Source organism: Adiantum capillus-veneris, chromosome 29, assembly GCF_014529385.1.
Source record: "Adiantum capillus-veneris isolate H3 chromosome 29, ASM1452938v2, whole genome shotgun sequence".
Classification (NCBI taxonomy): Eukaryota; Viridiplantae; Streptophyta; class Polypodiopsida; order Polypodiales; family Pteridaceae; genus Adiantum; species Adiantum capillus-veneris.
Window position 1 is genome coordinate 55079784 of NC_140959.1, and position 20165 is coordinate 55099948.

Below are 20165 nucleotides of genomic sequence, written 5' to 3' on the forward strand. Positions count from 1 at the left end.
GGACGCACTAGACGACACACATCCAGCACTTGCACAAAAACAGTCACTGAACATTCACATCATATCCAATCAAATGAATCACATATAAATTGATTCCGGGATCGAAGATCATGATTCCTGGCAACGTATTTAGCAATTGCATCTAGATCCACACCGGACCTCACTGATGTTAGATTAACTAATCCTTATTGCAATCATGTCTGATCCATAAGATCGAAATGGTATGGCAAGAAAAATTCACTCTTTTTCCCATTCACCACCAACCTGTGTCGCCTCAATGCAGTCATTTCGTCTTTCAGTTCCTACACTCAAAACGTATATATCAATCAGTATCAAGTTCAAATTCGAGAATTCCCATTTCATAAAGTCAAATAGCAGAATACTGTCAGCACAGCAGTATCCCTGAAATCCAAAGGAAAATCAATGACACTAATCTATCCAGGTAATCTGTGACGAAGGAGCGGAGTGACTCCCCTCTTGTGCAATCCTATCTGCACCATATTCAACCCTGCTGATCCACGGGATCTTTTGGAGGTAATCCAAAAGCCTCAAGGTAAAGTTCCAAAATCTGAGGAGTATCTGCTAGGTCCTCCTCCTCCATCCACTTCGCATCCAATGCGGGATAGTTCTTGAATTTCACCAAGAACCGTCTAATCACTTTACCTTTCACTGTTCTTTCTTTGTGTGCTAGGAGCTGTTCTAGAACGAGTATCTCCTCGCTCTCTTCTACTTCAGGTTGTTCATCAGGCTCCTCATCAACTGGCACTTCTCCCTTAAAGGGTTTCAAGAGACTCACATGAAAACCATTGTGAATCTTCCAAGTATCGGGCAACTTGTGTTTGAAAAATACATCATTTATCTTTTCTTTAATCTGGAAAGGGCCATAATATCTCATGTTAAGCTTAGGAAACAGTCGTTCCTTTCCCTTTCGTTTTCGTAGGCGTACTTTCTCAAAAGGTAAGAGCACCGCACCCAATCATCTTCCTTCAATTTCAAGTCGCGTCTATGTTTATCAGCTGCCTTCTTGTGCCGAGCTTGAGACTTTTCTAAAGCCTCACGAACTTTGGCAAAAGCAGTATCCAAATCCCTCGTATGTTGGTCGGCTTCAAAAATCTTGTCTTTGGTGCTTAGGAAAGGAGGGATCTTCTTAGCACCTTCAATTATCTCAAATGGCGCCTTCCCCGTCGAAGAGTGAACTATGTTATTGTAGGCAAATTCCACTAAAGGCAAATACTTTTCCCATTGATTCTTCTAATTAGAGATGTAAGACTTCAACAAATCCAAAACTATTGAGTTAGCTATCTCAGATTGCCCATCTGTCTGCGGATGGAAAGATGACGAGAACTACAACCGAGTGCCCATGTTCTCCCAAATTGCCCTCCAAAACAAACTTGTGAATCACGGATCTCTATCGGAGACAACAGTCTCAGGCATGCCATGAAGCCGAAAAATCTGAGCAATGAACAGTTTCGCTAAGTGATCAGGCTTGACTGTTTTCTTCACTGGAACGAAGTGAGCTTGCTTGCTAAATCTGTCAATGACGGTCCAAATACCATCATGTCCACTTTGAGTCTTGGGGAGATCAAAGATGAAGTCCATAGCGATGCTTTCCCAAGGGTGGGTGGGGATGGGTAAAGGTTGTAATAGTCCTTGTGCCTTATGCGTGTCAAACTTGACATTTTGGCATACTAAACAACTTCGAACAAAGTCATCCACATCCTTTTTGAGTCTTAGCCAATAGAAGTAACGCTCTACCCCCTTCAAGGTGGTGTCTATGCCGCGGTGACCCGTAAAGGGTGGACAATGGCACTCTGTCAAAAACTTTTTCCCTCAAAGGCTGTGAAACACACCACATCGTTTTCCGCATCAAGTAGCCATCCCATATGGAATAACCTGAAACTGTCTCCCCATTTTGTATTCGAGTGAAAATATCTGAAAAATCAGGATCTATGGCGTACTGATCAACCATATCCTCGAAGCTTCTGTTGTGAATCGCGGAAATAGCCAGAACTAAGGGCTTCCGAGATAATGCATCTGCCACTGAGTTTTTGTGTCCCTGAACATGGACAATCTGGAAGTGGAATTGTGACAAGATGTTAGCCCATCGCATCTGCTTTTTCGAAAGCTGCTTCCGTGACAAGAAGTAGCGTAAACTCTGATGATCTGTAAAGACTATGAAGTCTGCTCCGAGTAAAAAGTGTCGCCATTGAGTAAGAGCATGGATGACTGCCAATAGCTGTTTCTCATAAATCTGTGCTACCATTTTTGGCCGTGAAAACATTCGGATTTCATAAGCAATACATGGACTTCTTGCATCAACACTGTTCCTAGACTACGGCCACAAGCATCACAATAAACTTCGAATGGCTTTTGTAAATCTGGTAAAGCCAAAACTGGTCCTGTAGTCATCTTTTCTTTGAGTGTCTCGAAAGCAGTCACCTCTGTCGGTCCCCATGAAAAAGGGACTCCCTTCTGATTCAGTAAGTGCAAAGGTGAGGCTATCTCAGCAAATTTCCGAAAGAGCCGTCTGGAGTAAGAGCACAAGCCCACACAGCTTCGAACTTCATGGACATTCTTTAGGTTAGGCCAATCACGTATAGTGTCAATTTTGGCCGGGTCCATTTGCACTCCTTGAGATGAGACAATGTGTCCCAAGAAGTGCATCTCTGGTAAGAAAAACTCACTCTTTTTGGCGTTGATAACCAATCTATGCTTGCGCAATGCCTGAAAGAGCTGTAGCAGATGTTGTCTATGTTCTGCTTCATTCTTGGAGAAGACTATAATGTCGTCAAAGAAAGTGCCAACAAAAGGCCGATACTCTCGGAAAATCCTATCCATCATTCGATTAAATGTCGCTGGAGCATTTGTGAGTCCGAAAGGCATCACTAAAAATTCGTATAATCCAAAACTAGTTCGAAAGGCTGTCTTGTAGACATCCCTCGGAGTAATCCGGATCTGATGATAAACGCTCTTCAAGTCTATCCTGCTGAAACAAGAGGATCCCTTGAGTCTGTCAAGAATATCATCGATCCTTGGAATAAGAAATATGTTCTTGATGGTGATTTTATTGAGAGCTCTATAGTCGATGCACAACCTCCATGATCCATCTTTCTTGAGTACTAGTAGCACTGGGAAACAGTAAGGTGATGTACTCGATTGAATGAGACCCTTTTCAAGGAGTTCCTTCACTGGGTTCCTTATTTCTTCATTCTTAGCGCGGCTAACCCTATAGGGTGGCTGATTAGGTGGTGTACTTCCCGGAATCAAATCAATCGTGTGGTCCTCAGGCCGAGATGGAGGTAACTCGCCTGGTAGGCCTTCTTTGAAACAGTCAGCATGAGAATGTAAAATTCCTGTCGTTCGTGATCCAATTCTGTCAGGTTCGATCCTTCTTTATCATTTAATTCGTTCAAGTAGATCAAGTAAACAAAGAGACTAGATTTCATTAACTTTGAAATGGCCGAAGCCGATACAATAGGGACGGACTCGCCCTTCAATTTTACATCGAGCACACTCTTTCTGCCCTTATCAGTTGTCAAAGTCACTTTCTTAGCCTGATAGTCCACCACGGTGCTGTTCTTGTGGTACCAAGGGATTCCTAGGAGGACGTCACACCCTTCCAAAGGCATGATGTAAAAGTCCTCGTGCCCTAAATACCCCTGACAATGCAAACGAAGTTTGCCAATGATAGGTGTAATTGCTACATCCCATCTGGGTGCCGCTAGAACTGCCTCCGCCTGCAGTCCCATCCTATCGGGCGTAATTCCAAGTCGAGCCGCCAATTCAGATGATCTGAAGTTGGCCTTGGCTCCTCCGTCAAAGAAAATCAGGGCTTCCTGATCTCGCACCTTGTCACCATAGAACTACTCCATCAAGAGTCTCCACACGAATGGTTCCTTGTGGGGTGATCTCACATACTCTATATGGTCCTTTTCCCGCATATTTCAACTTTTTCTTTTCGCTACGCACTCCATACATAAGGATTTTATCACAAACATTGATATATTTGTTCTTTAGATGATGGTCAAACTATTTCTTCCTCCTATCTTTCTCTACAAGTGCATTTTGCACAGCTAATTGCCTCTCTTCATCTAGCTTTTCAAGAATATATAATCGCTCAACTAAGGGGTTACCATCCCAACCTTTTTGAGAAGCTACTCGAAGACTAGGAACGACAAACTCCCATGGCATAACCACTTCTTGGCCATACACCATCTTAAACGGTGTGCAATTAATGGAAACTTTGTACACAGTACGATAAGCCCATAAAGCTGAAGTTAGCTTTAAATCCCAATTTGTGCGATGAGCTTCCACCGTTTTGGTCAAGATAGAGATTAAGGTTTTATAAGTGCTCTCAGCTTGGCCATTTGCTTGTGGATAATAAGGTGTGGACTTATGGTGAGATATCATGAAGTTGGTAGTGAGTTCTTTGATTACCCCATTTATAAAATGAGTACCATTGTCACTCACAATCTCAAAGGGACAACTGAATCTTGTAATAATGTTCTCAAAGAGAAACTTGGCAGTTGACCTCACATCAGCCTTACGTGTCGCCCTTGCTTCCGTCCACTTTGTTACGTAGTCAGTGGCAACGATAATATATCGAGATTGAGTGCTACGAGCTGCCATACTAATTGGACCTACAAAGTCCAACCCCCATTTTTCAAATGGTTGAGTCACTTTAATAGGATGTAAGGGCATCCTATCCTTTCATTGCGTGATCTTGTAATGTTGGCATTCATCACATCCTTTTGCAAAAAGTGATGCATCCTTGAATAAGATAGGCTACCAATAGCCTGATTGCAACACCTTTCTAGTTGTTAGTTCCCCCGAGAAATGTCCTCCGGCTATACCCATGTGGGCTTCTTGCAATATGTATAAATACTCATTCTCACGGGCACAACGTCTAAGAATATCGTCCTTCCCTAGCCTGTAGAGAGTTCTTGCAATGAGAGTAAGGTTCACATTCTTTTAACAGTTTTCGAGCTATGTCCTTACGAAGCTCTTTGGGTGGAAAACCATAAATTAGAAAGTTCACAATCTTCTCACTCTATTCAGGTATGGTTTTGATTAGGAATAGAGAAGTATCGGGTAATTCATCATCGACTCCAGTAGGGGCTTCACCATTGGGTATGCGAGACAAATGATCCGCCATGACATGTGTTTTACCAGGTCTCACCACAATGGTAAAATCAAACTCAAGGAGAATTAGCAACCATCGTGTAATTCTTCCAGTGGAACAAGGTTTATTTACGAGATACAACAAGGCTTGATGATCAACATAGAAAACAAACTTGTTGGCTAGAAGGTAGTAGCTAAATTTCTTCAATGCATAAATCATACCTAAACCTTCTCGCTCTGTAGTGGTGTAGTTTCTCTCGGCATCATTCAATTGACGATTTGCAAAGCTAATGGGGTAGTCCAGTTTATGCTCTCCTGATGAGCTAGAATACATCCAATAGCAAAGTTTGATGCATCAATATGCACATGGAAAATTACATTCCAATCGAGCACTCGTAAAATAGGAGTGCTAGTCAAGGTCTTTTTCAAGGACTCATAAGCATGGTCACACTCCGCAGTCCATTGGAACTCAATAAAAAGCTTGTACAAAGGACGAGCTATCTCGGCAAAGTTTAAAATAAACCGTCGGTAATAATCAACATGGCCCATGAACCTTTGAACTCCCTTATAGTTTGTAGGTGGTAGCAATTCAGCAATGGCTTTAATTTTGCTCTCATATGTGGAAATCCCATTTTTGGACACTATATGCCCTAAAATGACTCCATGTTTAACCCAAAATTGGCATTTGAAAGGATTTAAGGAGATGCGATACAATCTGCACTTCTCAAACACTTTTCGTAAGCATGATAGATGTTCTTTCCAAGAGGAATAAACACAAAGGTCATCTAAGAAAGCTTCGCAAAACTCCCTCAAATATTCTCTAAAAGCAGTGTTTATTAATCTTTGAAAGCTAGTAGGGGCATTGATTAAGCCAAAAACCATAACACGAAATGTAAACACTCCAAATTCGGTTATAAAGGCTGTTTTAGCTTGGTCCTCTAGCGCAATTGTGATTTGATTGTAGCCAGAGTACCCATCTAAAAAGCTATAAGCTTCCTTCCCTGCAACACTTTCAAGCACATGTTCTGAATATGGCAAGGGGTAATGGTCCCTCCTAGTGGCGGCATTGACATTCTCGAGATCCACACACACTCTGAGTTTCCCATTCTTTTTTTTAGCACAATCACTATTGGAGACACCCATTCTGAGTGCTCAATAGGGTATATGAACCCGCATTCCACAAGCTTTTCAATCTCTTCTTGAACGATCTTTTCATATTTAGGATTCATTGGGTAGGGTCGTTGGTGAACTTGTTTAGCCATACTATTCATGGGGATTGTGTGCTGCACCACGGAAGGTGGAACACCTTTCATATCATGATATGTCCAAGCAAATATATCCCTGAATTCTTGAGAAGTTCTCTAAGTACACACTCCTCAGTCTCTGTTAGATCTTGGGCAATGAAGACAAGTTTGGACTCTTCTCCTGGGTCTGCTAACTCTATTTCCTTAACTATCACTGGACCGTCATAGACTTCATTGCTTCCATCAATAGGTTTTCTTTGAGCCTTTGTATATACAACCTTACATTCCTCTGTGGTATAGGATTTGAAATGTTCAGGTGCAGGGTGTAAGTCTGTGGAGTCCTGTTGTTCTGTGGACTGTGATTTCACTACCGATTCCTTTTGTTGTTGAGCTAACTCTCGATTTTGTCGTCGCCTTACGGTACGGCTCAACTTTGGCTTCTCTGTAGCCTCTAGTTGTGCGATGTCAATGGGTTGTAGACTACACCACAGAACACTTTGAAGGTATTCACCCCAGTTATCTACCAACTTCCGATGAGCATCACACGCTCCTATATAATTAAGACATTCTGCGGTAGATTTCTTTTCATTTATTCTAGCGCGCACATTTGCTCGATATCGTCGCCTCTTATATCTCTTACTCTTCTTGTCTAATCTTTTATTACGGCCGATCTCTAGTGAAGAGTCACTAGATGAATCACTACTTGGGTCTTCTGCTCCCTTGGATAGATTGTCATCTAGGGTACCACTGGGCCCTGAATGGTTTGTCCCCACATTTGCACTAAGATTTAACTTAGACTCTTCGTCCTCAGAGTCAATTTCAATTGATGATTCTGCTCCAAATCGTGTGGGCTATAGTCTTATGAGATGCTACTGGTCCCAATGCCAGTCAAACCTTTATCTTGTAGGTCATCAGAAGCTATATGCATTGCTTCTAGCATATTTAAGGGTACGAGTGGTGGCATTTCATCCCCCTCAGGTGTTACCCAGGTCGTCCCCTTGTTTCCCCAAGTGTCTATGGTTGTTGCTAGGTGGACCCAATCCACATTGTCTGACTCGGTCATCCCAGGTAGTACATCCATATAAGGAGAATCTTCCCCAACATCAGTGTCCGCTTTACACGTGTAACAATACTGCAATGGGGCCAAGTGAACTGTTGTGTCAGATCTATGATCAATTATAAACCTGTTTCTTGGAGGATGTGCTCGACCAGTAACAAGATTCACTCGAATGACAGAATCTTGGAACTGCAAGTAGACATGGTTTTTAGACCAGTCATGCACCATTTTTGCTTCCCTCATGAAAGGACGTCCTAATATCATCTCAGATGCCATAGTGTGCTTGGAGAAATCCATAACAATGAAGGTAATTCGTATTTTATGTCCGAAGACCTTGATCTTGAGATCTTCTAGCATCCCAATAGGTTTAACAATAGACCCATTGGCCATCTTCACTATTATTGTTGTGGTTGCAAGGTGAGGTCTTCCCATAGTTTCCCAGCGAGTTTTAGTCACAATGCTAACCCCAGCGCCACCATCAAGGATTCCCTTCACAGTTAATCCGTTGGTAGTGATTGGTATGGTTGCATTGGATTCATCTCCCTCGAAGTATTGTCCCAACTTGATAAGAGGTATTTCTACAATAGGGTTCTCATCTAGGTTGGGTTGTGGATCTAAGTGTTCCTCCTCTGTTCGCATCTCCCTAGCTCCATCCATCTGTGCAAATTGTGGTAGCCCGACCTTCAGTTCTCCATTGAGGAAAGCTCGAAGAGCTAAGAATAGCTCAGGGTCTCCATATAGTTTGGACATGATGGTGGTTCTAACTTCGGAAGCCATGAAATCCATCAATTTGGCAATATTTAACGACACCTTTTGGGCTTCAGTCCCTTGACGTGGGGAAGATGGAATCTCCATTTCTTCGATAGGGTCAGCTAGTCCCTCTGTAAACATTCTTTCCAACAAGAAGTGAGTACGCCCACTTTCCCATGACTTTAAGTCACTTTCTTCTTGGATGACACTACGTGTGGCTAAGGGTCTATGGACTTTTTGAGGTTGTTGTTGCGTAGGGAACATGGTGTCTGTAATATGGATTTGCCTAGGTGCTGGCTCTAGATCCCTTTGGGTATCTTCTACCAAACTCCTTAATTGCTTCACTCGCTCGATCTCCTATGTAGGGTTTGGATATGTTCCTATCTTTTTCTTGCATCCTGGCCATTGTGGCTCATGACGATCTTCCTTGTTAGTTTCTTTCCTAGTGGTCATTTTGGTCTCTATGGTTTCACCTGAATCAGAATCCTCTTCAACGTCGTTCATATATACGGGGTCGTCACCAGTTCCTATGTTGGTCTTTGAACTGGGGTCTGACTTCGCTACTTTTTGCGATCTCTTCCTTCATGTTTTCTTCTTCTTCTGAGATTGGGCAATTGATGCTGTGTCTCTTTCTTCAAGAATATAATTTTGTTTGTGGAGCATCGATCGTGTGAGTACATTCACTGGTACCACAGGTGTACTTTGTGATGGCTCCTCGGTAACCTCAATCAAGTTTAATAGCGTGATCTTCAATGTATTTGGATTATTCGGACATTGGGCAATCAAATGATCTATGTCACATTGATTACACATGAGTATTGGCATTGTAGACGTGCTCGCTTGATTGGTTTGCATTAGTGTGGCGTTCTTTTGTAGCCTAATAGAACACTCGACTACACGATGTGGACCTCCACACTCATACCATTGAAGAGGTGGTCTCTTGGCAGTGTAATTGATATTTTGGCCTCTTGCAGCAAGAGCAGCTACTTGATAGACAGGTTTGACTTGTCTCCAATAGTCCTCCATATAGTATTGTGGACTTTCTTCAAGCGCATCCATCCCATAGGCAATATTAGGGTCTATATCTTCCTCACAGCCTTCCACACAAGCAATAGATGACTCACAACCCACTTGATTCACAGAAGTGATTCTCGGATGTGGTGGTTGCGGTCCTAGCACTGGAGGTGGTAAGGGTGTTGTTTGAACAACATTTTGGGCCCTAGGGACCATGTGTTGTGACGTTTGTTCAAGAGGTGGGGCCGGCATCAATGCAGACACTCGAGGTGTGTCTGTCCATGCTAAGGTTGGTCTATTAGCCATCGCACGCTTAAATACTATGCAATCCTTAGCTTGATGACCATACCTCCCACATGCATTGCAATTCCCATTGACTTTCACTCTAAAAGTAGGGCATTCACTGGTACTATGCGGACCATAGCATACTGAGCACCATTGTTGCTCCCTTCTTGGATACATGTGATTGTTTTGTGGAGCACGATTGTCTCTAAGACTCTCTTGAATAGCCTTGGTGAGATCTGCTAAAGTCATCTCAGATATCTTTGGCTCCTTAGCAATAGGCTTTAGGGTCATTGTTTGATGCCCCGATGCTTGCGAGCTAAAATATTTAGGCTCAACAGACACTCTTTCTCCTTGAATCATTAAATTATCCTCCAATTGCATCGCATTGGTGGTGACTTCTTCCCAAGTGGTGATACCTCTAATGACTAGGCCATTGTACATATCCTCATGTCGTAACCCCCTAATGAATCTATCAAGCAATTGGTTATTGTTGAAGCGCTCATTTGGATTACAACGAGAATTCAAATGCTTCAAGTGACTTATAAAGTCTCTCACCGACTCTCCTTCCTCTCGTTGGGCTTTCTGGAGCTGAGAAGCAACACCCCAAAGCACTCCCTCTCGTATATATTTTTTCAAGAACAGTCTCCTAAGAGTAGAGTAAATCGTTTTTTCTTCCACCCTTAGGTTTCTATACCAATCCCCTGCCTTCCCACTTAAGGTTAGGCTTAAAGCATTACTCTTATGGAGGTCATTGTGTTCACCTAGAGAATCACATATTTGTTCAAACACTTCGATATGCTTTCGCACATCCCCGTCTCCACTAAATTTTTGTGTAAGCTTGGCTATTTGTACAGCCTTACTTCTAGGCTCTCTATCAGGCGTGTTACACATATTCTCAACAATAGATCGACCGATAGCTTGAGCAAATGTTTCCAAGTCACCTAAGTGAGCAGGCACCGTGGGTGGAGGTGCTCTAGAGACTACATGTGGAGTATGTATTGGCATTGGGTTTGGCGTATAGGAAGCCCTTGGGTTCCACGTTGGGTACGATGTTGTGCCATGTGGCGGCCCAATGTTCGTATGTGTGGCCCTAGGCATAGCATACGTCGGATGTGACATGCTAATGCTAGTCGATATGGTCCCATGGAAATAAGAACTTGGGTGTTGTGGTTATGAAGCATAGATAGTTGAAACAATGGGAGGGGTAGGGACTACATGAGTATGTGGATCCATAGGTGCATACGATTGGTACACACTTGTAGGTACTATTGCAGGCATTGTGCTACCATGTAGCGGTGCTTTACTAAAAAATGAGGTCCATGGCGGCATGCCCATCATTGGGGTAGGCATCGTAGCCGTGGTGTCATCAAGGGAAAGATGAGCTAGACTTGGAAAGGTAAAGCTATCACTTGTGGGCTCAGATTGGACCGAGACCCCTGGCGAAACAACATATGGGGGATCCATCGGACTTACCGAGGGAGTCTCCATTTGCGATAAGGTTGGTTGTTTAGCCTTCCTTGTATCCAAGAATCTCATGAGACCCGTTGAAGGCATGTGGATCCCCTGGTTATGTCTCTCTAACTCAATAACCCTATGGATGACCTCACAAACTCTTTGTTGTTGATCCTCCACGCTAGTAGCACCCATTGTGGATTGTAGGACATCTAACCAACCCACATGATAGGTGTGACCTGTGTATAGGTCGGTTAGAGTTTCCGTTTGTAGTTCGTACTTCCAGTTCTCTTTTAAGAACGCTCCATCTAGGATTGAGGTGCTAGGGGCGTCCTTTGAGCTAGATGCACAATGTTGCTTTCTAGAGGTTGACCCTTAGCGGTTGCTAAGTTAGGAGCACTCGATTGCTCTCTTAGCAAGGATAGTGACATAGGGGCTTTTGATTTTAACTCTCTTCGTTGCTCTGCCTTGCGTAAGCTCTCAATTTCCTTTTCCCTAGCCGCGATGATATATCGCTCAACCTCTTGTACTTCGGCAAGGCTTCTACCATCAGGTAGTATAACCTCGGAGGGGAATAGCTTTGGAGAGTCAGGAGGTGCACTGAATGAAGTATTCACGTGCACACTCTCTAAAGGCATAGGGTCTACGTTGGTCATGAATGGAGAATTTACTTCCCCATCCCCCTCATTTACATCATTAGCTCCATGTTCGGAGCTAGTGGCTCTACTAAAGGTTTCCTTCAAGTGGCTAAGCACGCTCGGCCCGGACCGTGGGCCCATGGCATGCATATCTTGGCTTGAGCTATCAGGATTAGGCATTGGGTAACCCTCCATGACGCCGTAGTCAGAGGAAGAGTCACTAGCTGCTATGTTCGGGTCTTGGTTTGTACTACCTTGGGTCCCTGCCGAGGGCCTGGAACCTAAGGTAGGTGGATATTGAGAACTCGCGTAAGTTGAAATTCTCTCTAGTTTCTCCGTCTCTAGCACATGACCAGAGCGCAGATGCATGTGCCTTTGGCACCCTACAAGCGTCGGCAAATAACCTCAAAGGTTAACCGCTTACTTTTTTAGGCGTCCAATTTACTCGTTTTTTTTTATAAAAACGTTTTCAATGTTTTTTAATGATCAATTTTTTTGATTAAAGTGTGTAATAGCTCAAAACGAGCGTATCACTTAGAGGGTCGCGGTGTGCTTTACAGCACAACGTTCTGTCTCCTGAAGCTCCGTTGGTCCTCAAAAAAGTCGATTTTTAGCTACGTGTGAAGCTAAAATACGTGATTTTAAAGGGCGATAGATGTCTAAGCCTGAACGTGAGCTTGGGCTTGGGTATGGGCTTGGGTCTGGGAGATATTCCCGATCCTGGTCCTACCTTTAATTTTTATTTATTTATTTTTGGGATAAGGTCGCCGCGGCCTGCGCGCGAGCACACACACACACACTCTACCTACCTACTAACCACTAATACATCTACTGTTACACACTAACACACTCTATTAGCTCTCACAGATCTACTTCCTACTTATTGTACTTTATATTACAGAGAACTAACTACCTTAATACTAACACCTTACACAGAGAAAAAAACACAGTACCTTTGAAAACTCCATTAACAAAAAAAATACACAGTAACAACACAAAATCCTTTTTCTCAACACACACATCCTCCTTCCTTACCTTTCCTACAATTGAAATTGCACCACAAAAGAAGCACAGAGTGCCATTCAAGCTTAGTGTATGGCATTCCCCGGCAACGGCCTCAAAAATGTGCGCGTATGTCGCACTTGTCAATGCAAGAAACTTGCCGATACACTGTGTGCAAGCCACAAATGGCTCCAAGCACACAATAAGCCTAAACTAGTAAGCTCAAAGATGGCGTTGGTGTGTCACTCACCGCTCTACGCTTCTTGTCGTGGAGGATTCCTCGCCGCGAAGAAGAAGGAGCCGCCGTCGTGCCGCGCTCAACCCCTTCGCCGCCGCCGTGCCGTCATCGCAATGCAAAATCACTCTCTCTCTCTCTCTCTCTCTCTCTCTCTCTCTCTCTCTCACACACACACACACACACACACACACACACAAGGAGGTGAAGAAGAAGAAGATGGAGATGGAGATGGAGCAAGAGCACTCTTCTATTGCACAAATGAATGAATGAATGAATTTTAGGTTTAGTTGACTTTTATATGAGCTCGCCCCATTCACACTTGGGCGCCCATGCTTAGCCAACTAACCCTTGAATGTTCCAGTTAGAGTGCGCCTCTCATCGGCGATCACTCTATCCTTTTCCTATTGGACCGACAAGCCCGATACCTGACTCTACCAAGTAAATAATATGGCGTTCGTCGTAGGCGATAGGGTGTCCGTGAGCCGCGAGGGTTAACACAAAAATATGTATCCAAATGAGATGAAATTTTGCAAGCAAGCTTAGCACATCATTTCTTATCCCCTTGTGTGGTGAAAAGTGCAATTGGACTTTCATATCTGGACTTGAGACATCATACGCGTATGAGGTCTATGTGCTCTGAATTGGCCCAAATTTGGTATGTAAGCTTGTTTTGTTGTGCGTAACACCTTGGTAAGCTCAAATTTCAACTTTGATCCCTAAAAGTGCCCTTTAGACATCATACACGTATGATGTCTAACTAGTCAGTTTGAAGTGAATTTCACTCTAGAGGTTCCTCACTTCACTGGCAACTCACATCAAGTTTCAGAATTGAATTTGACCAATTTTTGTGCAAGTTATGGTCAATACAAGCATTCACTTGCCTAGATGCGTCCTATGGTCTTTGCAACCTCAAAAATGCTTCAAATTTGATAAAATTTGGCCTATATGCTTCCCAAATGCTGTAGATCACAAGGGTGCACTCACATGTATCTTTTGACCTCATATTTGGCCTCTAAATCATCATATGCGTATGATGTCTAGGTGGTCAGAATTCAAATCTATTTCTACCACAGATGCCTCTTTGTGTGTACAAAAAGAATATGTGGTCACAACAAATTTTGGAACTAAAAAATGCACAAAATCATCACTTTGGACAAGGAAATCCCCTGAAAGAGTAAAATCCCCTTAACTCTCAATGTATAAGCCCAAATGATATGAAATTTTGTGTATGTGCCCAAAACAACATGTAGAAGATGGGTATAATATAAAAGTTTGAATTTGTTGCCAAAATCACCCTCTAGACATCATACACGTATGATGTCTGTTGATGAATTTTTGGACAGATTTCATTCACTCCGTCTTTTTTCTTTTGGGTGTCCAGGGTTGGTCAAAACTTTAGTTTCAAGGTGTACTAAGGATAAAACCTCCCTTCGAACACTCTGGCATAATCAAATTTTTCAAATTTGGTCTCCAGATGCCCCTTGAGACATCATACGCATATGATGTCCAAGCTTAGAGAATTTTAGTTTATGTACACATAACTCTTATATGCTCAACACTAATCAGTCTCGTGAAAAAATGTCAACAAAAAGCTGTTTATTGCATTTTTTCCTCAAAAGCTAACTTTTAAGAGATTCTAAATGCAAACAAGCACTTCAGCAAATAATTCAGTGATAAATAGCTCTAGATCAAAATCAGATCACGCACCTAAAGCTACTCCTACAAATCATATGGGGTTTTGCATCTATGAGTAGAAAAACACTTCAATGCCACACACGGACTAGCAAACACTTTTGTCACCTCACAAATCACTCGCCCACCAACAACTACTCTAATCTAACTAAATCTACCTAGTCATAGACCCTCGGCAAGACACACGCTTCCTGGCTATTCACTTGATTGCGGAATACCCTCTTCTGGATCCACTTGAGAAAAGAATGCTCTCTTTAGCCAAAACTAAAGCAAGCAACCATCACACAAGTGTTAGTAGGAAGACCTACCTAAGTCCTTGTATCCTCGACAACGGCACCAATGTTGTGGGAGCAAATCACACCACCCATAAAGTCCATGCAACACAACCTAAGTCAACATAATGTCAATCAAGGACACATATGACATGATAGGCGCATGGAGGTACTCTCTTTAGCCTGCCAGGTTGAGACCATCCCATTCATACAACACACTAGAAGGCTAACTAAACCAAAATCTAGATTCTCACTACTCTCAACTACACCACTCAACCCACATACATACAAACGGAAGGAAACTCACTAAACCATTCAATGATGCTAATTTGGAAGAAGCCTACGTAGCCATCACATACTGTGTAGCGCTCATGTCACGCTACCTCATTGAGAATTTCATCTTGGAAAGGAAGAGGAAAATGGTCCATCTTTGTGTCTGCATTAAGAGGCTTCTAATCAACACAAACCCTCCACTTACCATTCTTCTTTGGTGTGACTAGCACTGGAGAAACCCACTTGAGTCTTCAGCAGGGTAGATGAAACCTGCTTCCAATAGTTTCCTTACCTCTTTGAGCAAGGCCTCTTGCTGAATTACTCCTAGACACCTGAGATTATGCACTACAGGTTTACTTCCGTGCTTGAGCTTATGTGATGCTAAACTATTGTGATGCCAATGATTTTATCATATTCATCAATGAACAATGTGGTAAAATTACTTAGCATCAAAATATAATCTTCACGCTCCTTCCCATACAACTCACTAGAGAGCATTCAATGTAGCTTACTTACTTCTACCACCAGAGGTTGTATACTTGGTGGCTCCCCTTGGTTTGATAATGCATTAGATTGCTTTGTCTTCTTAGGGTCCTTGAGAATAATCCCCATTACCTCAATGCTATTGTCGCTTGCTTCATTCATTGTTGACTCCTCATGTGAAGTGGTTGAAGAGTCACTACTAGAAAACTCATCCCCAGAGGTTTCTAGATCCATGTTGCATTGCCGACCTATCTTCATGTCATAAAGTATTGGCTTTTCTTTGGCATCCTTCATTTGGATTATGTTGATGTCCCAGTCCTGCTTAGCTCTCATAGCCATAAGCCAAGGCCTCCCTAGAATGATAGGATAGCCCTCCCCCTTATGTGGCATGAAAAAGATATCCACATCCACCTCGGTGTTAAACACCTTCACCCTAACTGCATTTATAACACCAACACATTGAAATTTTATATTATTTTCCATTTTGGCTTGGCATGGTGTCAGCCTACTCAATTCTAAACCCAAACTGTGCATCATTTTTTCACTCATGACGCATATTTGTGCATCACCATTGATGTAGATATTGGAGATGTGTTGCCCTTTGATGTAAGCATCCATCACTGGCAGTATGTCATCTAGATTCCTCCCAGAGATAGCCCTAGATATCTTTGGCTTTGGTTGTCTCGTGCTAACCATCTTTGCCAATTGTCTCCTCACCCTAGGTGCTATGAGAGTAACTGAGGCCAGGTGATTTTTGGGTCCTGCACAAAAACATCTTGAACCAAATCATATCGTTTAGAAAATTCACCCAAAGAAAACTCTACAATGTCAATTTTACATCGTGACTTGTATTAATTTGTGCTAGACTCCCCTTTAATTTTTATCTTTTCTTCCTTTTGGGAAGATCCACCATACCCAAAGCACTTTACCCCTAGGGCATCTACCCATTCAACCTTGGTCTTACCTTTCACCACTCCTTTCATATCCTCCTCCACTTTCACCTTTCCCTTAACTTCAAAATTGATGACACTTACTATTGGGTTGCTGAATGGTGGTGGGATAAGGGTGAAATGAGAGGTTGTGGTAGTGGTGGATGTAGTTGAATGGGTGGTTGTAGGATTTACACAGGTGGTTCTTGTTGTGGTGGCCTTGGTGGTGGTGGTCTTGCTCTTGGTGGTGAGAGTTGGTTTTGTCTTGCTCCTCTATTAAAATTTTACCTCCTTGGTTGTGGACAATAGTACATGCCATGGCCATCTTCCCCACAATTGTAGCAGTGGTATTCTTGGTTTTTCCTTTGTTGTCCTCTCCCTTGCTCTTGATTGTGGTTGTGTGCATGCCCTTGTTGCACCAAATGCACATACAGATTCTCCAGGAGGGTAGTGATGCGGCTCAACAAGTCTTGCTGCTCTTCTGATGCCTCTTGTGGTTGGGCCCTCTAAGATGTTGTTGCAGTTACTAGGGTTAGTCAATTGAGCTGGATTCCTTTGACTTGTTGACTCTTGCTTGTATGTGCAGCTTCTTGTATTTAAGGCGGGCTACTTTTGCTGCCAACTCATACGTTGTAGGAAATATCACCTTAACCTTCTCTTTAAGCGACAACCATAGCCTATAATGAAATGGTCCTTCTTGAGGAAATTAGGTGTTCCTTCACCTTCCTCCAGTGCGGAAACCCATTGCTCCCACAAATACACAAACTTGGATTCATAAGTGGCATACTCTAGAAGACCTATCTGCTTTAACTCTGTTAGTAGCTGCTATAAGTTTCTGAGGTTGTGCCTCCACCAACCTTCTTCATGAAGATAGCACGTATGCATCCTTGGTAGCTTGGAGAAAAGCATTGTACCAAAACTTGGCCTCTACTTTCATCACAAGAGGAAAGATTCGTAGTTGTGAGGCGTCGTCATCCTTGTTGAAAACCACACAAGCGATGTCAAAGTTATCCAAAAAATTGGTGGTGATGTCTTCTCCCTTCTTGCCATGGAACTTGGGAAAAGAGACATTTGCCATGGTAGTAAATCAATAAGTAGACAATCACAACCATTTTTTTGTTTGGAATGACTTAGTGATCCATAAAGGTTTATACAGGGGTGGAAAACTGGAGCTAGAACTAAGAAGAGCACAAGGCTAGAATAGAATAAAGATGCTTACATCAAAAGAATGGTAGTAATTAAGAATGGGCAAGATGATGGGACGTGGGGATCTAAAGAGTTCATCAAGCATCTCTGCATCACACAGGAAAACAATCTTTTGCTGATAGAATATCTTCCTATCAATGTACACATTTACATGCATGTGTTACAAGAAAAGAAAAAACTTCTAGTTTATTTCTATTATCCATGTTGGGTGTACGGCAAGGCTTTAACAACTAGAGTTGCATACCTTGAGTGTTGACAAGGTGACACCTTCACCACGGGCCTCTATCTCTTGTTGAAGTCCGCATAATCCTCCATATTGGGTTCAAAATAGACTAGACGAGAAGAGAGCATAGGCCCACTTGCTTCCACCAAATGCTTTAGGCTTTGTGGCTTGGACTTCGTGGTTGATGTGTTGACGACACTTCTTTGACTGTTGGAGAGAAAACACTTGGTGCTATGCAAAATCTAACTGATGTGAGAGTGCTGATGTGGTTCTCAAAAGCAAAACTCGTCGTCTTTTCTTCACCTCCTCTGTCGGCACTTAATGACAAAATGCTTGGTTTTATAGTAGTGATGACACCCCTTGGCCCTCCCTCTTAATGCTCTTCATTTGCAATTATCATGAGCAATGCAAGATGGGGATCTTACCTCTTGGATATCGATGATGCTACAACGTGGCCGTAGCACTTTAATGAAGGTCTTTAGAGCTTCTACAATCTCCTCATCTTCAGTCCTCCAGTTTGAAAACTCTTGTAGCCACTCGTCCATGATTGATGGCATTCATCACTACTCTTTGTTGAAGGTCTTTGCAAAGCCCTCCTCCATGGGGGTTCCAAATGAGAGGCGACGTGTGAAAGACAGACCCGGTGGCCTCTACACCAAGGCTATGCACGATGGCCTCATCATGGGAGGTACACAATAGGGGCACCACCTAGCGTGGAATGCGGCTAGGACACATGGTAAGGGGTCGGCACATAGCACAAGGAAAATGTGAGAGAAGGAGAGAGAGGGAGAGGAAGAGATCATTAGAGCTTCATTAACACAAGCTTCATAAACACCACACAAAAATTCATGAGGGAAATTTCACATAATCAACATTTCAAAAGAAAAAACTAATGTGTGCATGATGGTAACTCAAACCTCTTGGCCGCTAGATGAAGTCCTTACCACATCCATGTTGGCAATACCTTGCAATCAACACATTCATATGGAGGACCTCCCAAAGAGAATACCTAGAGTGATCTTTTTGTGCTTTGTGAGGGCACCACATTTTTCATATCAATCAACGCACCACCAAGAACAACATCAACCCTTGACTAGCAACCGGGTCATGAATTCTCTCTCCCAAGTGAAGGTCTTGTGTAACGCCGTAGGCCTTCAAGGTGGTGCAAGCATAGGTGAGCTTCCTTAGCTAGCCCTTGCTGGGTATATCCTCCTAGAATGTGCCAAGAGACTTCATCTAGCGAGAAAACCTCACTTTGTATCTGGTTATAACAACCCGTAGCTTCATTACCATAGCCATGTTTAGCATATCTAGCTATCAATGCACTCCAATAGATGACATTTGCACGCTCATCAATAATTTTTTGTTCTTTCATAAGGGCACCACATTTGGCATACATGTCGACCAAATCAGTGGCAAGAACAACATGCTCTTCCAATAGCCCCTAATCGGCAAGCTCATCATGAATTCCCTCACTCATGTTAAGATCTTGCAAAGGGCCAAACGGATTCAAGGTACAAGCATAGGTGATTGTAGCTGAATAAAGACCATCCCTTTGCACCTAGTAACTGGTTAAAATAGCCCATAGCTTTTGTGGCACAACCAATACCATGCAATCAACAAATTCCTATAGATGACATCCCGAAGAGAATGTTCATCATGATCTTTTTGCGCTTTTGTGAGGGGCCCACATTTGGCATACATATAGACCAAAGCACCACCAAGAACAACATCCCCAACAGCCCCTAACTAGCAACTTGGTCGTGAATTCTTTCCCCAAATGAAGGTCTTGCATAAGGCCACACGCCTTGAAGGTGCAAGCATAGATGAGCTTCCTCATCCAACCCTTATTGGGCATATCCTCCTATCAGAATGTGCCAAGAGACTTCATATGCCAAGAAACCCTCACTTTGCATCTGGTTATAACAACCCATATCTTCATTTCCACAACCATGTTTGGCATATCTTGCAATCAATGCACTCCAAGAGATGACATTTTTCATGCTCATCAAGAGCTTTTTGTGCTTAAATAAGGCATACATGTTGACCAAAGCACCGCCAAGCAGAGGATGCCCTTCCAAGAGCCCCTGACTAGCAATCTCTGAATTTCCTCACCCATGTTAAGATCTTGCATAAGGCCACACACCTTCAAGATGCAAGCAGAGGTGATTGTAGTTGGATAAATCCCATCCCTTTGCATCTGGTAGATGGCTAAAACAGCCCATAGTAGCTAGCTTCCTTGCCACAATCATGTTCGCAATACCTTACAATCAATATGTTCCGATA

The 20165-nt window shown here is 42.9% G+C and overlaps 1 pseudogene; it reads right to left on the reverse strand.

The window, feature by feature from the left end:
* Window positions 1-237: 237 nt before the first annotated feature.
* The window catches only part of LOC147419219 (uncharacterized), a 109351-nt pseudogene continuing 89423 nt past the window's right edge, over window positions 238-20165 (reverse strand).